Below are 20,123 nucleotides of genomic sequence, written 5' to 3' on the forward strand. Positions count from 1 at the left end.
CTCGACCCCCCTGCGAACCATCGCCGGACGCCGCCGCCGCGGTCCTCTCCATCACCGACCCCGACCCCGTCGCACCTCACCGACTCCTCGACGCCTCCACCTCCCCGACCGGATCTGGGTCGCGCCTCTGGCGCCCCCGACGCCGTCGCCGCCCATCTCCGCTGTCGCCTCCTCGTCTCCTCCTCGCCGGGGGCCAACAAGCCCCGTCGCCCCCTCAAGTCCAGGCGCCACCCCACCTCGTCTACGTCGTCGGCGTGAACCAGGTCAAGCTGGAGCGCTCCGGAGCCGTCGCCCTCGATCCGTCCCCTCCGACCACGTCGCCTGCGTCTCCGCTCGATTTGCACCCTCTGGTCGCCCCCGACGCGTCTGAGCACGCCAACAGCTCCGGGGTGAGCTCACGTGGCTACTCCCCCTCTCCCCCTCCACGATTCACCGCCGTAGGCCGCCATACGCGTCGTCCGGTTTTCGGCCAGTGGGCTCGGTCACCGCGACCGTGACTGCGCCCAGCCTGCGTCGCCGATACCTTGCCGCGACCCGCCTACGCTCAACCTTGGCCCACTGTGCCGCTGCTGTCGCTCGTCGCTGTGGCCGCCGGCGCCCAGCGTCGTTCCCTCCCTGTCGGCCTGGGCGGGTGCCTAGCGCCCGCTCCAGGCGCCCGCTGGACCAAACCCGCATAGGCCTTTGGGCCACCGCCAAACGGGGCCCACTGCCCAGAACATTTTTATAAAAAAAAGAATTAAAAAATATAATAACAATAATAAAAATATTAATTAATTAACTTAATTAATCATAATTAGAATAACCTAATCACTAGTTAACTTAATTAAACCCTGTTTAGCCTAAACTGTCAATGACACAGGGCCCCACCCCCTGTTGACCAGTCAAACCCCGGCCCACATGTCAGCCCCTGTGTAAACTGCTGTGTACACAGGGCTGGGTACATTTAGCAATTTCTCTTTTATTTTCGAATTAAAATAAATCCTGGAAATTTAGAAAATCATTTAAACTTATAAAAATCATATAAAATAATCCGTAACTCGGATGAAAATACTTTGTACATGAAAGTTGCTCAGAACGACGAGACGAATCCGAATACGCAACCTGTTCGCCAGCCACGCGTCCCTAGCATAGCGAACCTGCAACATTTTACATCCGGTTCATCTGTCCGAAAACGCGAAACACCGGGGATACTTTCCCGGATGTTTCCCCTTTCGCCGGTATCACCTATCCCTATGTTAGGTCACCCCTAGCACAACGTATCTCCACGTCTTGCTTTGTGTTACATTTGATTGCTCTGTTATTTATTGTGTTCCTCCTCCGTTACTTCTTTCCAGTAGACTTCGAGACCGCTGCCGATGTTCGTGTGTTCGACTACATCGAAGACGACCCCTCCTACTTGCCAGAACAACCAGGCAAGCCCCCCCTTGATCACCAGATATCGCCTACTCTTCTCTATACTGCTTGCATTAGAAAAGTGTAGCATGTTACTGCTTTCGGTTAATCCTATTCTGCTGCATAGCCTGTCATTGTTGCTACAGTTGTTACCCTTACCTGCTATCCTACTGCTTAGTATAGGATGCTAGTGTTCCCTCAGTGGCCCTACACTCTTGTCCGTCTGCCATGCTATACTACTGGGCCGTGATCACTTCGGGAGGTGATCACGGGTATATACTATATACTTTATATACATGACACATGTGGTGACTAAAGTCGGGTCGGCTCATTGAGTACCCGCAAGTGATTCTGATGAGGGGGCTGCAAGGACAGGTGGCTCCATCCCGGTAGAGGTGGGCCTAGGTTCCTGACGGCCCCCGACTGTTACTTTATGGAGGAGCGACAGGGCAGGTTGAGACCACCTAGGAGAGAGGTGGGCCTGGCCCTGGTCGGCGTTCGCGGATACTTAACACGCTTAACGAGATCTTGGTATTTGATCTGAGTCTGGCCATTTGGTCTATACGCACTAACCAACTACGCGGGAACAGTTATGGGCACTCGACGTCGTGGTATCAGCCGAAGCTCTTTTTGACGTCCGCGACGGAGCGGCGCGCGCCGGATTGGACTGGAACGCCTGCTAGGCTAGGTCTGCTTCCGGTCGCCCTCGCAACGTGCAGGTGTGGAATGGGCGATGGGCCCAGACCCCTGCGCGCATAGGATTTAGACCGGCGTGCTGACCTCTCTGTTGAGCCTAGGTGGGGCTGCGACGTGTTGATCTTTCGAGGCCGGGCATGACCCAGGAAAGTGTGTCCGGCCAAATGGGATCGAGCGTGTTGGGTTATGTGGTGCACCCCTGCAGGGAAGTTTATCTATTCGAATAGCCGTGTCCCTCGGTAAAAGGACGACCCGGAGTTGTACCTTGACCTTATGACAACTAGAACTGGATACTTAATAAAACACACCCTTCCAAGTGCCAGATATAACCCGGTGATCGCTCTCTAACAGGGCGACGAGGAGGGGATCGCCGGGTAGGATTATGCTATGCGATGCTACTTGGTGAACTTACCATCTACTCTCTTCTACATGCTGCAAGATGGAGGTGGCCAGAAGCGTAGTCTTCGACAGGATTAGCTATCCCCCTCTTATTCTGGCATTCTGCAGTTCAGTCCACCAATATGGCCCTTTACACATATACCCATGCATATGTAGTGTAGCTCCTTGCTTGCGAGTACTTTGGATGAGTACTCACGGTTGCTTTTCTCCCTCTTTTCCCCTTTCTATACCTGGTTGTCGCAACCAGATGCTGGAGTCCAGGAGCTAGAGATCCCGAGGATGATTCTACGTGGAGTTTGGCTTCGAGGAGTAGTTAGGCGGTCCCAGACAGGAGGCCTTGCCTTTTCGATCGTTGCTACTTTTGTGCTAGCCTTCTTAAGGCAATCTTGTTTAACTTATGTCTGTACTCAGATATTGTTGCTTCCGCTGACTCGTCTATGATCGAGCACTTGTATTCGAGCCCTCGAGGCCCCTGCCTTGTATTATGATGCTTGTATGACTTATTTTTATTTTTAGAGTTGTGTTGTGGTATCTTCCCGTGAGTCCCTAATCTTGATCGTACACGTTTGCGTGTATGATTAGTGTACGGATTGGACAAAACGGGGACGTCACAAGTTGGTATCAGAGCCGACTGCCTGTAGGGATCCCCCTTTCCAACTCCTTGGCCGAAGTCGAGTCTAGTCATTGAAAAACTTTTACTAACATGCCTGTGTGGCTTACGGGCCCCCGTCGCCATTGGGTGGTATTAGGATCTTTTACTCCTTGTCTACACTCTGGGATTCTGATCTCTCTTCTATTCGGGTTAAATAATTTTCTAAAATCTAACTTTAGGTTCTCGAAAACACTTTCTCCCAGAGAGCCCTTCAGTCCAGATGATCGCCGGCTGCACCTGAAGATTTCGAAGTTACTCTCCGATACTCTTTCGAGACTTTGTGCCCCTTGCTTTTGCAATTTCCTACCACCGAAATATCCCTATGTATAAATACATACACTTGTCGTTCTTACTTTTATTCCCAGTTGATCTTGTTATTACAAGATCACTTGAAATCCTCTCTATTGTTCCGAGAATATTTTGTGCCTACTACCTTGCAGTTCCTTTCCACTTGAATACCCCTACGGATAATTCCTCGCCCTTATCGAGTATCCATTCATCCCCAGTTGTTCATGTGTTTCACAATGGTCTTCGAAATACTATTCGATCCTCCAAAAATCCTTAGTAGCTTATTGCTCTGCAATACTTGTCTGCTTGCATTATGGATGCTTTCCATATGTCTGGCAATATTCATTAGTATCCTTAGGCACCGTCATTTTGATCCTATTGATTCAACATGAGTGCGAATGCACGCAATCATTAGTTTATCCTTTTAAATTATCTTTTCGGCTCAGACGTCATTTTAAACATGAGCTTGTTCTTGACCAATCTATTTGCCGTCAATTGTACCCTTAGGTCTATTGAACTTATCCACCCTTGATCAGAGCGTCCTTTTCTGATCCTTCGATTTGGAAATCATAATTCCTTTGATATCTAAGCATCGAATCATTCAGATGTTCTATAATATGATGCCCTTGCATTCTTTCTTCAACTGGTTGTGTGCCGATGCTCACATCAGCTCCGCTATCGACCGTCAAATCCTTTGTTGGATTATTATTCGGCAATGTCCTTCATATTTAACCGCCTTATGAATTCTTCCCTGATACATAATGCCATTAGTAAATCCTATTCTCTGATTTGGCCAAGCATGCTCTGCTTTCGAGCTGGTGATATTTACTCTTGGAACTTGTGGTATATGTTTCTAAGATATCCCGATGGGTTGAACCTTATACCTTCCTTAATCTGTGTGACCCGGAAACTTTTCACGGGTCATACTCCTCTAGTAATTCACCCAGTAGGTTTTCACACTGAAATCATTTTTATTAGAGCAGTGAATGAATGGTCTCGCATTGGAGAAGTGGGAGTCGACCTTGAACTTTGTGTTCATGCCCATGGAAACGATGTAGATCGTATCATTAAAGCTTCTCTTCAAATAAATATTACCTTGGTATAAGTTTATCTTATATATGGGATCTGGCATTTTGCAATCATTGTTCCGGCCATGTTCTCCTTTTAAATACCATTTCTTGGACAAGTTGAAGTACTTGTCTTCTGCAGATCATTGCACCTGTCCAACCCTTACTTTGATCTACCGTCGAGCATTACACTTTGGTATCTCAAGAATACCACGGAACTACATAACTTATTATGAGTTCATCATCAACTATTATTCTCGCTAATTCCAATTTCCCTCGGGTTCTGAGTTATTAGTCACTCGAGAACACCGTTAAGTGAATCGATTCCGCACTCCGATTCAATAACTCTAAGTATTTTTTTGTTGCTTATGATTTAATAACCCTTCAAGTCATTCCTAGCCTGATCGGCTATATCGTTATCATGCAACTTTTTAACTGTGCTATCTGGTCCTTCTTTCCGAAGCACAATTTTCGACGATGAGCTAAGCTTAAGTCGACTCTCCTCGTCATATCACTTCTCCTTGAACAGCAAACTTGATTTCGAGTTTGTGTCCTACCCGTGGTTCCAATAACCTTTCGCTTTCATCATTCCTTTGACTTGATGTCATCGTCGATCAATTACATCTTCTTGAAAACCTCTCGACAAATTTGTCGTGATCATTGTCAACAGTTTGACTTCTTCCAAGTTGTGTGTTGAAATTCAGGATGAGAAATACCATCCTTGCCCCTCGATGAATTGTGTTATCATCGACAACATTCTTGCCTTCCCCCAACACAAACTTGTTCATATTTTGTGTTGTATCTTGTTTTCCCTGCTATCCAACTTATGTTATGTTCTATCATGGAGTATGACCATCTTTGATGTCAAGAATGTCGTGAGCATTACTCCACCTCTTAAGAATTCTTGGTACAGTGATACTTCTCACCATCACCATTCTTTCTTGGTTGCCGTGTTGTTTCTAAACGAAATACCGACAAATGGTCTGTGATGTGTAAATTCTAAACTCCTAGCAACCCTATTGCTTTGAAGTTATTGGTCTATAGTTCCATTCTACGTCTATGGCTTATTGTATCATCATTCGAACATTGATCGTGCTACCTAGCCCATATTTCGGGTGCACATTTCAACCAATGTTTAACTGTTTATGTTTTCCTCGAGCATACATCATTAAGTCATTCGATCTAGCTAATGTTATCTCCTTGTTCACATAGTTGTGGAAATCCATCTTTTGGAAATCTCAATGGATTGTCGCTGAGTCAATCAGTCACCTCCTCACCTCTCCTTGATTTAATGACGAACCCTTGTCTCAGAACTTGCTTCCATCGTTCGTTTCCCGAGAATCTTACAATGTCATCTCGTCAATTGGTGTTGCGCCTTTTCCTCTCAGGCATCCCGAGTCTGAGGTATCCCAACACCAATTAGATCTGAACCTCAATCAGATATGATGGTGGGAACATATTTCCAAGAGTAATAACAATGGTCTGTATATGACCCGGTAAGGTGATATCGTGCCTAGCACACCTGGCCGGAGGACCTATTGTTACCATTTCCTTTTTAGCAAGGCTATCCTTTCTTCCATGAGGAAATTGTAAGACTTATTCTACAAGCGGTTCCTGATGGATCCTTTGTGTTTCTAAAGTCTGATCTTCACCTGATAACCATGTCAAGGCTATCTCGATGCATGTCTGTGGTACTCCGATCTTCAATAAGAGCATTTGAAGCACAATGCAAAAATTTCCTTATCAATTATCCAACACCGCTGTATGGGTAATGTCATGAAATTTCTCTCCCCTACCTAAAGAGTTTTCTACATAATATCATGTCATGGATATCATGCTTTGCTTGTCCTTAGGAAGGATATACCCTTGAAATATGTGTTTAAACACATTTTCCGTTCCATTGTTTTGTTTAATCTGATAATCATATTTGCCTTTCCATTGGTTGGTTTAACGTTTCTTGTGATCTATACGATCTAAGCAGTAATGTTCTCCTGCTTTTGTAAACACCTCGGTGTACAATTCTGTCAGCAAGACCCTGTTACCATTTTTGATGACATTTCGGTAGCCACCGATGGACGAGAACTTTGCCTATTGGTCCGCCTCGTTCAACGAGCAGGAAAATGGTTCTCTTCGTCCCTCGCCCTTGGTACCGACGTTGTTGCCGACATAATCGACAGGCTACCCTCTGACCTGCCTTGCTATCATGACCATGCAAGATGTCACCGCTCCCTCTACTTTTAACCCACATGGTGGGTCCATAACCCACAGGTCCACTGGGTCAAAACCTGACTCTTCTTTATAACCTGGATTCTAATGTATCCTTTGCACCTGGCTTCGTATGTGATTCATGAGCTGAATGCTATACCATTATTCATCCTGGAATCAAACACATTGTTATTCTCGTTGTTCAAACCCCCATTCTAGCTTCTGCCTAGTCATCGAATGATTGCCTACTCGTTTGAAACTTTGGTACCATCGTATATTGCACTCAACGAATTCACTGAAATACAACTCATGGGGTACCTTTTGTATTTCCCATTGAGTTCACCGTCAGATGCCCAGCTTTGTGGATATGCGTTCTTCCGGAGTTTTCCCCCTTGGTCGCCTTCGTAGGACGATGGAGATCCCGAAGAAAGGATGACGACTGGATCATGGTGACTTGAAACAGAGAAATGAAGAAGACATCAACGAAAGGGATCAACCTCTTCGAAAGGGCAGCCAAGATCGAGAACGCTCGTTAGAATTTTGTAACCAAATCCCTTCCCCTCTTAAATCTCGGGACGAGATTTCTTGTAGTGGAGGAGAATTGTGACGCCCGGATAATTAAGCTACAGTAGCCCTCTGCTAATGATGCCACGTCACCTTGATTACTGTTGCTAGTCTTGCGTTAGTTCGAAACCTGAAAGGATCGATACGGTCGACTAGGAGGGGGGGTGAATAGGAGACTACAAATTTTACTCTTTCTTGTCAATTTTAAGGCTTAGCGGATAAAAAGGGTTCACTAGATATGCAACTAGGTGAACACAACCTATATGACAAGCAAGCTCTAAGCTAAGTATGCTAGGCAACAAACTAATTAGCAAGCCAACAAGCATATAAGGCTAAGTAAAGTGCGGGAAAGGATTAACCACAAGTGAGACGAGGACGCGGATTTTATCCCGAAGTTCACTCTTCCTTGGGGAAGAGCTACTCTCCGTTTGGAGCGGTGCCGGAGCCAAAGCTTGCGGAACGCCACCGAAGACTCACCGTAATCTCCTTCGAGTCACCCCCAACGGATGAGCCTCGAATCACTCGGGGTTGGTCTTGAAGGCGACCACCACACCTTTACAAACTTCTCCGGAGCACACCACAAGCAAGGAAGCTTCCGGAGGAACCTCTAACCGCCTAGGAGCCCAAGCTCCAAGAGTAACAAGTCATGGTGGATGAATGTTGCGGGGAATGCGATTTGGTTTGGTCAAAGTGTAGATCGGGTCTTGCTCTCCCAATCCCCAAAGTTTCAACAAGATTGGGTGGAGGGATTGAGAGTAGTGAGCAAAATGGGGTGTAGCAATGGAGGAGCTCAACAAGACATTAGGGTTAAGGGATGGAGGAGGAAGAAGGGGGCTTTTATAGTGTTCTTGGCCGGGGGGGGGGGGGATTTCTGCCCGTTGGACCCTGTGCGCACGGGGTGTCCAGTGAGATGCGAGGTACCCCGTGCGCACGGGCCAAGTCAGCCCCGTGCGCACGGGGTGTCCAGTGAGTTTCGAGGTACCCCGTGCGCACGGGCCAAGTCAGCCCCGTGCGCACGGGGTGTCTAGAAATATTCTGACTACCCCGTGCGCACGGGGGTCAGAGACCCCGTGCACACGGGGTGTCCAGAAGATTTCTGATGAAAACATCACAGGACACCACGGCAAAGCACACAGCAAGTGGAATATCTGAGGAGGTGTAGGAGGGCTGGTGTATCTGTCTTGGAGGCATTCCCACACGACACTAATTCCACGAAGACCCCTCTTGATAGTGCGGTTTTACCTACGACTCAAATCGAACCAAAACGAAAAACCTTCGAGTCGCCGGTAACCATGCCTTTGATCTTTTTGGACTGGGGGGTCGCACACCTCCATCAATGGACACCTTGGAACCAACGTCCTGAGATAAACTTTAGCAACCAACATTAGTTCCACTAACCACATTGTCATCACACCAAAATATAATCTAAGTGATAGTTGCACTTTCAAAACCGATTCAAATTCAAATTTAAAATAAAGTCAAACAGTAAAAGTTTTCAAAAGTCAAAACTAAATTGTTCCTAATGTGTCAAATAATCCATAGACCATGTTGGTGGAGAGACCACACCTTTATAAAGTATTTAGATGCACTAAAGTAAAGAAAATTGTGGCTAAAAATATATATTTAAATACCTTTTAAATAATATTAATGTATCAAGTAATTATTACTACACCAAACATGAACAAGCTAGTGGCCTATATTATAACGATACTTTAGGAGTTTGTTTTGTATTTTATAAAAACTGTAATAGGTGTAACCAAAATAGAACAGAAAATAATAAATAAAAGAAAATAAAAAAACAAAGCTAAGAAAAAAAAATAAAAGACACCCCCCGCTGGGCCAACCGGCCCAGCTAACCAACCAGCCGGCCGGCCCACCCCCGCTGCCCCCTGCTTAATGTCCCACCCCCACCGAACCCTAGCCCACGTTCCCCACTCGCTACCTCGATCTGGATCGAGATCGGGGCGAAGACCCGAAGCCGCCCGACGCAGCGCCGCTGTCGTCGCCGTCATCTCGCTGCCCGGAGCCCCCCTTCCCCCCGCCGTCGCCGTCGTCTTCCTCGTCTCCTCCTCGACCTCCCCCGTGCTCGACCCCCCTGCGAACCATCGCCGGACACCGCCGCCGCGGTCCTCTCCATCACCGACCCCGACCCCGTCGCACCTCGCGACTCCTCGATGCCTTCACCTCCCCGACTGGATCTAGGTCGCGCCTCTGGCGCCCCCGACGCCGTCGCCGCCCATCTCCGCTGTCGCCTCCTCGTCTCCTCCTCGCCGGGGGCCAACAAGCCCCGTCGCCCCCTCAAGTCCAGGCGCCACCCCACCTCGGCTATGTCGTCGGCGTGAACCAGGTCAAGCTGGAGCGCTCCGGAGCCGTCGCCCTCGATCCATCCCCTCCGACCACGTCGCCTGCATCGCCACTCGATCTGCACCCTCTGGTCGCCCCCGACGCGTCTGAGCACGCCAACAGCTCCGGGGTGAGCTCACGTGGCTACTCCCCCCTCTCCCCCTCCACGATTCACCGCTGTAGGCCGCCATACGCGCCGTCCGGTCTCCGGCCAGTGGGCTCGGTCACCGCGACCGTGACTGCGCCCAGCCTGCGTCGCCGATACCTTGCCGCGACCCGCCTACGCGCAACCTTGGCCCCCTGTGCCGCTGCTGTCGCTCGTCGCTGTGGCCGCCGGCGCCCAGCGCCGTTCCCTCCCTGTCGGCCTGGGCGGGTGCCCAGCGCCCGCTCCAGGCGCCCGCTGGACCAAACCCGCATAGGCCTCTGGGCCACTGCCAAACGGGGCCCACTGCCCAGAACATTTTTATAAAAAAAGAATTAAAAAATATAATAACAATAATAAAAATATTAATTAATTAATTAACTTAATTAACTTAATTAATCATAATTAGAATAACGTAATCACTAGTTAACTTAATTAAACCCTGTTTAGCCTAATCAGTCAATGACACAGGGGCCCCACCCCCTGTTGACCAGTCAAACATTGACTGGTCAACTGGGTCCCCCTGGCCCACATGTCAGCCCCTGTGTAAACTGATATGTACACAGGGCTGGGTACATTTAGCAATTTCTCTTTTATTTTCGAATTAAAATAAATCCTGGAAATTTAGAAAATCATTTAAACTTATAAAAATCATATAAAATAATCCGTAACTCGGATGAAAATACTTTGTACATGAAAGTTGTTCAGAACGACGAGACGAATCCGAATACGCAACCTGTTCGCCAGCCACACGTCCCTAGCATAGCGAACCTGCAACATTTCACCTCCGGTTCATCTGTCCGAAAACGCGAAAGACCAGGGATACTTTCCCGGATGTTTCCCCTTTCGCCGGTATCACCTATCCCTACGTTAGGTCACCCTAGCACAACGTATCGCCGCGTCTTGCTTTGTGTTACATTTGATTGCTCTGTTATTTATTGTGTTCCCCCTCCGTTACTTCTTTCCGGTAGACTTCGAGACCGCTGCCGATGTTCGTGTGTTCGACTACATCGAAGACGACCCCTCCTACTTGCCAGAACAACCAGGCAAGCCCCCCCCTTGATCACCAGATATCGCCTACTCTTCTCTATACTGCTTGCATTAGAAGAGTGTAGCATGTTACTGCTTTCGGTTAATCCTATTCTGCTGCATAGCCTGTCATTGTTGCTACAGTTGTTACCCTTACCTGCTATCCTACTGCTTAGTATAGGATGCTAGTGTTTCCTCAATGGCCCTACACTCTTGTCCGTCTGCCATGCTATACTACTGGGCCATGATCACTTCGGGAGGTGATCACGGGTATATACTATATACTTTATATACATGACACATGTGGTGACTAAAGTCGGGTCGGCTCGTTGAGTACCCGCAAGTGATTCTGATGAGGGGGCTGAAAGGACAGGTGGCTCCATCCCGGTAGAGGTGGGCCTGGGTTCCTGACGGCCCCCGACTGTTACTTTATGGCGGAGCGACAGGGCAGGTTGAGACCACCTAGGAGAGAGGTGGGCCTGGCCCTAGTCGGCGTTCGCGGATACTTAACACGCTTAACGAGATCTTGGTATTTGATCTGAGTCTGGCCATTTGGTCTATACGCACTAACCAACTACGCGGGAACAGTTATGGGCGCTCGACGTCGTGGTATCAGCCGAAGCTCTTTTTGACGTCAGCGACGGAGCGGCGCGCGCCGGATTTGACTGGAACGCCTGCTAGGCTAGGTCTGCTTCCGGCCGCCCTCGCAACGTGCAGGTGTGCAATGGGCGATGGGCCCAGACCCCTGCGCGCATAGGATTTAGACCAGCGTGCTGACCTCTCTGTTGAGCCTAGGTGGGGCTGCGACGTGTTGATCTTTCGAGGCCGGGCATGACCCAGGAAAGTGTGTCCGGCCAAATGGGATCGAGCGTGTTGGGTTATGTGGTGCACCCCTGCAGGGAAGTTTATCTATTCGAATAGCCGTGTCCCTCGGTAAAAGGACGACCCGGAGTTGTACCTTGACCTTATGACAACTAGAACTGGATACTTAATAAAACACACCCTTCCAAGTGCCAGATATAACCCGGTGATCGCTCTCTAACAGGGCGACGAGGAGGGGATCACCGGGTAGGATTATGCTATGCGATGCTACTTGGTGAACTTACCATCTACTCTCTTCTAAATGCTGCAAGATGAAGGTGGCCAGAAGCGTAGTCTTCGACAGGATTAGCTATCCCCTTCTTATTCTGGCATTCTGCAGTTCAGTCCACCGATATGGCCCTTTACACATATACCCATGCATATGTAGTGTAGCTCCTTGCTTGCGAGTACTTTGGATGAGTACTCACGGTTGCTTTTCTCCCTCTTTTCCCCTTTCTATACCTGGTTGTCGCAACCAGATGTTGGAGTCCAGGAGCTAGAGATCTCGAGGATGATTCTACGTGGAGTTCGGCTTCGAGGAGTAGTTAGGCGGTCCCAGGCAGGAGGCCTTGCCTTTTCGATCGTTGCTACTTTTGTGCTAGCCTTCTTAAGGCAATCTTGTTTAACTTATGTCTGTACTCAGATATTGTTGCTTCCGCTGACTCGTCTATGATCGAGCACTTGTATTCGAGCCCTCGAGGCCCCTGCCTTGTATTATGATGCTTGTATGACTTATTTTTATTTTTAGAGTTGTGTTGTGGTATCTTCCCGTGAGTCCCTAATCTTGATCGTACACGTTTGCGTGTATGATTAGTGTACGGATTGGACAAAACGGGGGCGTCACATATACCCAATGGATGATAAGATCAAGTGGGCTACGGTTGGATCACTATCTAGAGTTGTTTTCTGGACACGACTGAATTTGTAAGTTATTTTTTTTCCAAGTGTTCATTATGATCGCCCTAAATACCAGGAAAGACACACACCAAATAAACCATGTTAACTTGGTTGCTTTGTCGGTTGTACTATGCTCGTGAATGACTGCCCACTTGAGTTATATCTGATTACCTTTTTTGTTTGTCACTGTGATATTTGCGCCTATTCAACAGTAGATGTAGTATAAAATACAAATATGCACACATCCATGGATGGACTAACTGCTCGAAACTTAGAATCTTATTTTCCTATTCTTTGCATAGTAATTTTGTAATAGCAGAAGTATTGCTTGCTCGCCCAGAAGAGTAAAAACACCAATTTGTCAAAATATATACCATCTTAACCTGTCGAAGGCATACCATCCTGTCACAATAATGTTTCAGCTTTTAATCCGTCCAAGGCATGTCTAGACTATGGTCACTTTCCTTTATCAGCTCTGTGATTTTACGTTGTGCAATGGCTCCTGATTAAGATTATTACTGTGAAAAAGAGCCAACCTCATGTTATCACATACTCCGGATTTCCTTGATTATTGTTATAGAAGTATTGTTTGCATTAATTTATATGAACCATTTGTATGCATTATCTTAGAGTTGCTTGCTGCTACTGCTGACTTCACCTCCTCGAACTCACCTCGCGAAGGGCTTGTGGACGGCAGTGAGGAGCATGGCAGGTGACTAGGTTGACCTCCTTGGCAACAGCAACAACAAGGACAAGGTTGGCGGTGGCGACAAGGGGCAAGGCAGCAGCGGCAGAGCAATGGCAATGGCTAGAAGTCTCTAATCCCTTTGTTTCCTGCTTGGATTAAATTCTGCAGTGGAAATAATGTGATTTTCCCTCTTCTTTCTGTTTTTGGATCACCCCACCTTGACTATACAGGTAATTCTTTAAGATGCATGTTCCTTAATTTGATCCTGTGATTAGTTGATTTGATTATTCTATTAATTTATCTCTTAACTACGTTGGAACCTCTTGCTATTTTCTTCGAATTTAGAAGGATCATATAGCTAATACATTCAGTGTTTTGCCTCTTCTTGCTTTTCCTTAACAGTGCTCTTTTAGTGATGTTTAAGTTATGTTCTTATTAATATGAGGATTGCTGAAAAGAATTTCTTGGGTAGGTTCACAGTTTGCATTTCTGTTGAAGGTTTTCTCGTGATATTGGCATGTTGAGAATTGATTGCACTGACCATAATAAAGCAATGTACAGCCCTGTAGTGAATTGTTGTCCCTTTTATCCTAATTGTGCATATATTCTACATCAGGTAGCACAAGGAGCTTGTGGGATTTGATATCCTTAGTGTTGCTTAGTGATATTTCTCTACCCCGGGGCTGGAGAATTTTGTTTCTAGATGCACCTGAAGAGTAAGAACTTGTTACCAAATGAAGCCATTCTACATATTGATTTGCACTATTAACTTATTGGATAATTTGCTTACTGAAATTCCTGTAGATCATTACAAATGGTAGTCTTCCTCCTTATCAGCACAATTGTCTTTATGTTTTGGCCCACGATCTTCTGATGTATGTGAAGACTGCTGAAAACAATATCTGTTGTACATGTGCTCCTCTTGAATGTATTTATATTTTCTAATGTATGTTAGTGTAAAGAAGAGGAAATTCTTTGTAGAAACAGCTAATATGTTTGAACATTGATTTTGTGAATAATTATGCTATGCTTACAAGATATATTTTTTCCGTTCTATGAGAGTTCATGTAGTTATAATATGCTTGGCTAGGTTTTTTTTTACTGAGATCTTGATTTAGCAAGCTCATTTTTTTTTCCCTCAGGTTGTTATTAGACTATGATTTTAGAACTAGTTCATATTCATGCATTTTTGGGGGTCCATATATGTATTTTCTGAGGGGGTGCATTGTGGATTACTCATGCTGACCTTCTGTCCTGAAATATTAAATGTAACAGTTTCCAATATTTAAGTTCCCCTGGTGATTATTCTGATTATTGTCCACTGGGCTTACAGTGAGAAACAACTCTGGTTAACCATCTCTCTCATATAGTTAATTCAGTGCTTTATGGCTAATATTGCTAACCTCTGCCATTTCTATTGGCTCAATTAGATATGGGAGAAAAACATGAAGAGGATGATTTTAATTTGCCCAGCTTTCTTAGAGGAAGCACCTAATAGTTGAGCTGACCAATGCAATGTGGTTAGTGTGCCTCAAATTACATAATATATCGTTGCTGAAGCAAAGCAACTCTACACTCCATTACTGAAGTCTACCGTGATTTATATATTAGTAATGAAGTAAAAAGTACTGTTGGACATCAGTTTGCATTGTCTCTTCTTTTAAAGTAGTTGACCTAAAGAAACATTCAGATTGTGATGCAGGTTTGACAGGATGGAATATACCATTAGGTAGTTAAACTGGTCACCCAGAGTAGTATCCATCATGATATGATATAACACAATCCAATTTACACAGCCTAGCTGCAATATATTTTATTTGGATTGGTTTCTGCAAGATTAAATTACAAGAAAATGATCAATTTACAGTTTTTTGTTACGCACGGTGGATTGCATGTTGTTTTCTTGTTCCTTGAAGAAATAGTCTCGATGTTCATATTTTGTATGTTCCATTAGATTAGTGGTCACCTGTAGATGGCAGGGGAGTTTTACTGGCTGTACAATCCCTTGCATAATAAACAAGGTTCTAAAAACCTGCTATTGCTTTTTAGAGGGCCCGACGTTGTGATATTTCCAAGTGTTCCGCTATTGCCGCGAACGACACTTCAGCTCTGCTAAACTACGCTGTTTGGCTTAGCCGTGAAGTGTTTTTAGCGCCGCTAGTCCTGTCCAAGGCCAATATTTTTTACTTTGCTCACATGACTAGAATATGTGCCTCTCATCTGTGTTCCTTACTTCAGTGAATGATGGAATGGACAATTGAATCATTGCTGCGTTGTTGATTGCTGAATGTTGGATGAATATGAATGTTGATTGTAGCCGTGAGTATGTTGATTAATTGTAATTGGATTGGATAATTGCAACCCTGTCAAGTTTCGCACGTAGCCATTAACCTTTATGCCGCAGGTTATTAACCCACATGTCTTTTGTCTTGGACCATTGTTGTATTGCAGATTTTTTTTGTGAAGGTCGTGTTTGGATTAGCTTTCCTATTCTATAGACAATATCTTTTTTCTGCTTGGCATATGAATATAGTGAAGATGTTCATTGATTCTTTTAGAGCATCTCCAACAACATGCGTATATTTGGATGTCTATATATACATATAGACAATGGTCTATAAAGATTCTCCCGTGCACACGTCCAGTTTTGCAGCAGAATGTCTATATACGTGACGTTAATATTCTCTTTCTTATATTTTATCTTGTAACTACCAATTCAACTATCATTCGAACAATAATTCAAACAATTTATAGTTGCATTGGTTAATCCTAACAGACACTTTTCAAAGGTTTATATTTCCAACGGTTCTTTTTCCATGCTTACTTTTCCAATGACTATATTCCAACTGCTATATTCTAGGCCTACATAGCCAAATGAAAAGCCAGTGCGATTTGGAACGTATGTTCAGTTGTCCTTGTCCGTGATGAATTCTGAAACAAGATGCATTGCGCCATCAATCCTGGGACATATGTTGAGTTGTCCCTACCTGGCTCTTTAATTTGTGCCCCAAATGAGAATGGGATGTGAAAACCTAGCAGCGATAGCTGCTCCCCTACTTCCTCACTCTCTTCACTTTTACTCCCTCCATCTGTCGTGCAGCCGATGAATTGGAAAAAAAGAAAAGTTAGAGCAGAAGAAGAAATCGAGTCGTGGAGGAGCTCACCTAGAGTTTAGGCCCGTCAATCCGGACGCATGGATGCTAGATGTAGAGACTAGAGACAGGGCATGCCTACTCTTCTTCCTCCCACGACACCACATTAGAGGAGGGGTTAGAGCTGACTATGGTTGGGAGACGAAGGAGGACAGTGGGGAGTTGGCAGCGCCAGCGCCATGGCTGGGTCGAGCCTAGTTGCCTCCCTCGCTAGGATTTGCACCTCCCCTATCTACCCGGACGGTGTCCCTAACTGTCAACCCAGCTGTTGGACGCCATCGGGTGGACATATGCAGGGTCGGCTCCCTTCCTGTCTACCTGACCAGGGTGACATAAACTGTGTCGGTAGTATGACGCGTAGGAAGTTGAGCATCAAAGGACAGTGCCATATCATAACATATAACTTAACAATCATAACAAATCATCAATCACCATAGGACAAAAAGGATATGTTCAGACATAATAGTAATACAATTAATCATATCAAACACCATGTTTAAGTAGGGGATTGTAGAGGTTTATTGATGTGTGGATCACTGTAGATATCGAGGAAAAGGCGATGGAGATGGTGGTGAAGTTGATGGAGACGGTGACAGTGATGGCGGTACAACAGTCGTTGGGAGTCACGATGTAGTAACCTACCATGAAGATGGCCATTACTATATGAATTACCATGACACTATGAAGCTGTCATGAAAGCGCCATTAGTAACATCCGTAGTGATTGACTGTTATCAGCCCAGTCAGATGGACATCACAGTGTAAATAAGCCAAATAGGCTTTACGATGTCGGCCCAACCAAGTGGTCTCCTAGCACGGACTCGGGTCATTCAGGCCTGCTGGGTCATATCCTTATCATGGGCCTAGCCCGGGGGGATCATGTCGTCAACGTGGATGCTTGAGGAAGATTTTTCATGTGGTCCAGATAGTTAGTGGTATGCCGATCAGGTTGATAGAGTCTTTGAATCATAGACTTTCTAGGATCACTGAGATCCCCGGTGCAAGGTCGACGAAGAACAATACCCTAGAGGTTCCACAAAGGAGCAAACAACATATTCCACCATGGCTTATGACCACGAAGGTCTATCTTCACTCGAGGTAGATCGTCACGAATACCATACAAACTTCTTGATTTGTTCACACCATAAAGACTCACAAGCATATAGCTAATCTTGGACGCCCACACCACACAAAATTAATTATAAGAAGAGGTTGCTTGGTGAGGAATCTCTTGTACTTGTGCTTCAAAAGATAATCTCCTCCACACTCAAAACTCCCTCGAGATGGATCTTTGGAGTGGAAAGCAAGGATGGAAATTAGAGGTCAAAGGTTTGGCTTGAAAGTTGGAGTAGAAAGCCCTTTGAACTCAATGTGGCACCCCGGCTCAGCGCAACCGGATTACCTTGCATTGCCAGCCCAGAGATCAAGTCTTCTGGCAACACACAACAACTTGGTACAGAAAACAACCGCTTTATTGATGCTAGCGGAAACATATGTTTGATATTACATCAAGTAGCGAGGCCAAGCGGCACACACGGTGCGGCTGAACAATATGTACATTATTTAATGAACATGAAGGGGCCTCGATCACGATAACTAAGCGGCAGCGGAACGACGACGAAGTGGAACTCCATAGCACAGGGACACCGATGTGGACGCGATCTAGACACGGGAAGCACTCCGATCCGATATGACTTTCCTGAAATCTGGCATGACACGCCAGGTCAGTACATTGAAGCTCACAACAAGCATAAGCATAATGGCAAACCATATCATGACAATTAATCAGGATTAATGCAATGCAAGTCATATTACTGATGCGGTGAAATTAACTTGTGCACCGAGTCACTCGGACTCTCTTACCAGACGGGTTACCTCGTAATCGAACGGTGATCATACCCGGATCACAAATGAAACCAACACTTTGGTTCCCACCACGATCATCTTCATGATCTCACAAATCATCACATAACCGGTGCCAAACAATAAAAAATTTAGTGTGCAAGATTACTTATTAATGTTGATCCATGGTGTGACTTACTCACGAGCTATGTCTGTAACCGAGGACGCGACTATCGATAGATTAAATACACTCTGCAGAGGTAGCGCACTTTACCCACATCACGGAATCCATGGCCTCGTCTTCCCATTCGGGTGGACCAACTGCATTCCGACGAAACCCTCCCATTGCCATGACACTCCCGGCCACTCCGACTAACTCTCCACTGGGCTAAGTGATAACCCACAAGTATAGGGGATCGCAACAGTTTTCGAGGGTAGGGTATTCAACCCAATTTATTGATTCGACACAAGGGGAGCCAAAGAATATTCTCAAGTATTAGCAGTTGAGTTGTCAATTCAACCACACCTGAAAGACTTAATATCTGCAGCAAAGTATTTAGTAGCAAAGTAGTATGGAAATACCGGTAACAGTGGCAAAAGTAACAGTAGCAGTTTTTGTAGCAATCGTAACAGTGGCAACGGAAAAGTAACTAAGCAAAGATCAATATGTTTGAACACCTAAACACCTTCATGCATTGGTTGATAGTCATTTTGCATAGGTTCACGTGCTTAGCATCGTTTCCTCCTGGGTCACATAATGCTCTCTCTCCTCTTTAATTACTCTGCCACATCACTTTTTTTTGTCTATGTGGCACTTTTAGCACCGGTACATCTTGGAACATTGGAAGGGCCTATAGTGGAGGTGGTGGGCCTGTGTGCATGCAAAGGCTACTGGGTCCCGGTGCTACATGGGATTAGTCTCCCATGCATGCAAAGGCTAGAGGATCCTGGCGTTGATTTGTTATTCACGTGGTTGGCCCTACACATAAAAGGAAACAAGAAGGAACGAACTGCGCGCTCCGGGCGCTGTCTGATCGAGCGTGGCAGCGCGCGCGCGAAGAGGCAATTTCGGATCGAAACATGTGGAAACCTTGCTACGGAAGCAAATCCACGCGAAGCAGGTGTCTATATAAGCTGGAGACAGGGGGCATCCACGCACAATTAAGATGTAACTGTACTGTATCCGATTGATTAATTGAACTGCAGAAATGAGAACAACAAACAGTACTGCACAAGTCAGAGCAAGATCGATGTGATGTCGTGTTTGCTCTGTTCTGACTTTCTGTGATGCCTACGTTAGTTGACTTGTCGGCCCGGTCGCTGTCAACTAGCAACTCGATCAAATCAAGATAATTAATTCGGCACTAGTTAAATCTAACCTGAACTGCAGGTCGTAATCATGTTGGCTCTGTCGGTTGCCGGAGCTGTTTGCAGAGACAAGATGCAAGCATTAGTGATCAAACCGGCAAAGGAGATAAACAAACCAAAAGTGGAAATATAGCCGTACTAGGACTAAGTAATGAAACAAGACTCAACTAAACTGCTCTTAACTACTCCATCCATCCCGCATTAGTTGTCTTAGATTTGTGTATATACGGATACATTAATTTGAGATGGAGGTAATACTCCCTCCGTCCCAAAATAAGTGACTCAACTTTGTACTAGCTAAAGCTAGTACAAAGTTGAGTCACTTATTTTGGGACGGAGGTAGTATTAGATAGCCTTGTTTCGATATGTTCATGGATTGGTCCTTGTAACGGTTAGTTTTGACGTCCGATGTCTCTGAGAGCTATCCCGTGTAAGAAACAATTAGTTTGCAGCTCTCTCTAGTAGTCGATGCAATTTGCACCGCCATCGATGATGTTGTTTGGTTGAGCTATTCGTCTGCTCCGTGTTGGTGCGATCCA

The sequence above is a fragment of the Triticum aestivum genome, chromosome 5D, assembly GCF_018294505.1.
Source record: "Triticum aestivum cultivar Chinese Spring chromosome 5D, IWGSC CS RefSeq v2.1, whole genome shotgun sequence".
NCBI classification, from domain to species: Eukaryota; Viridiplantae; Streptophyta; class Magnoliopsida; order Poales; family Poaceae; genus Triticum; species Triticum aestivum.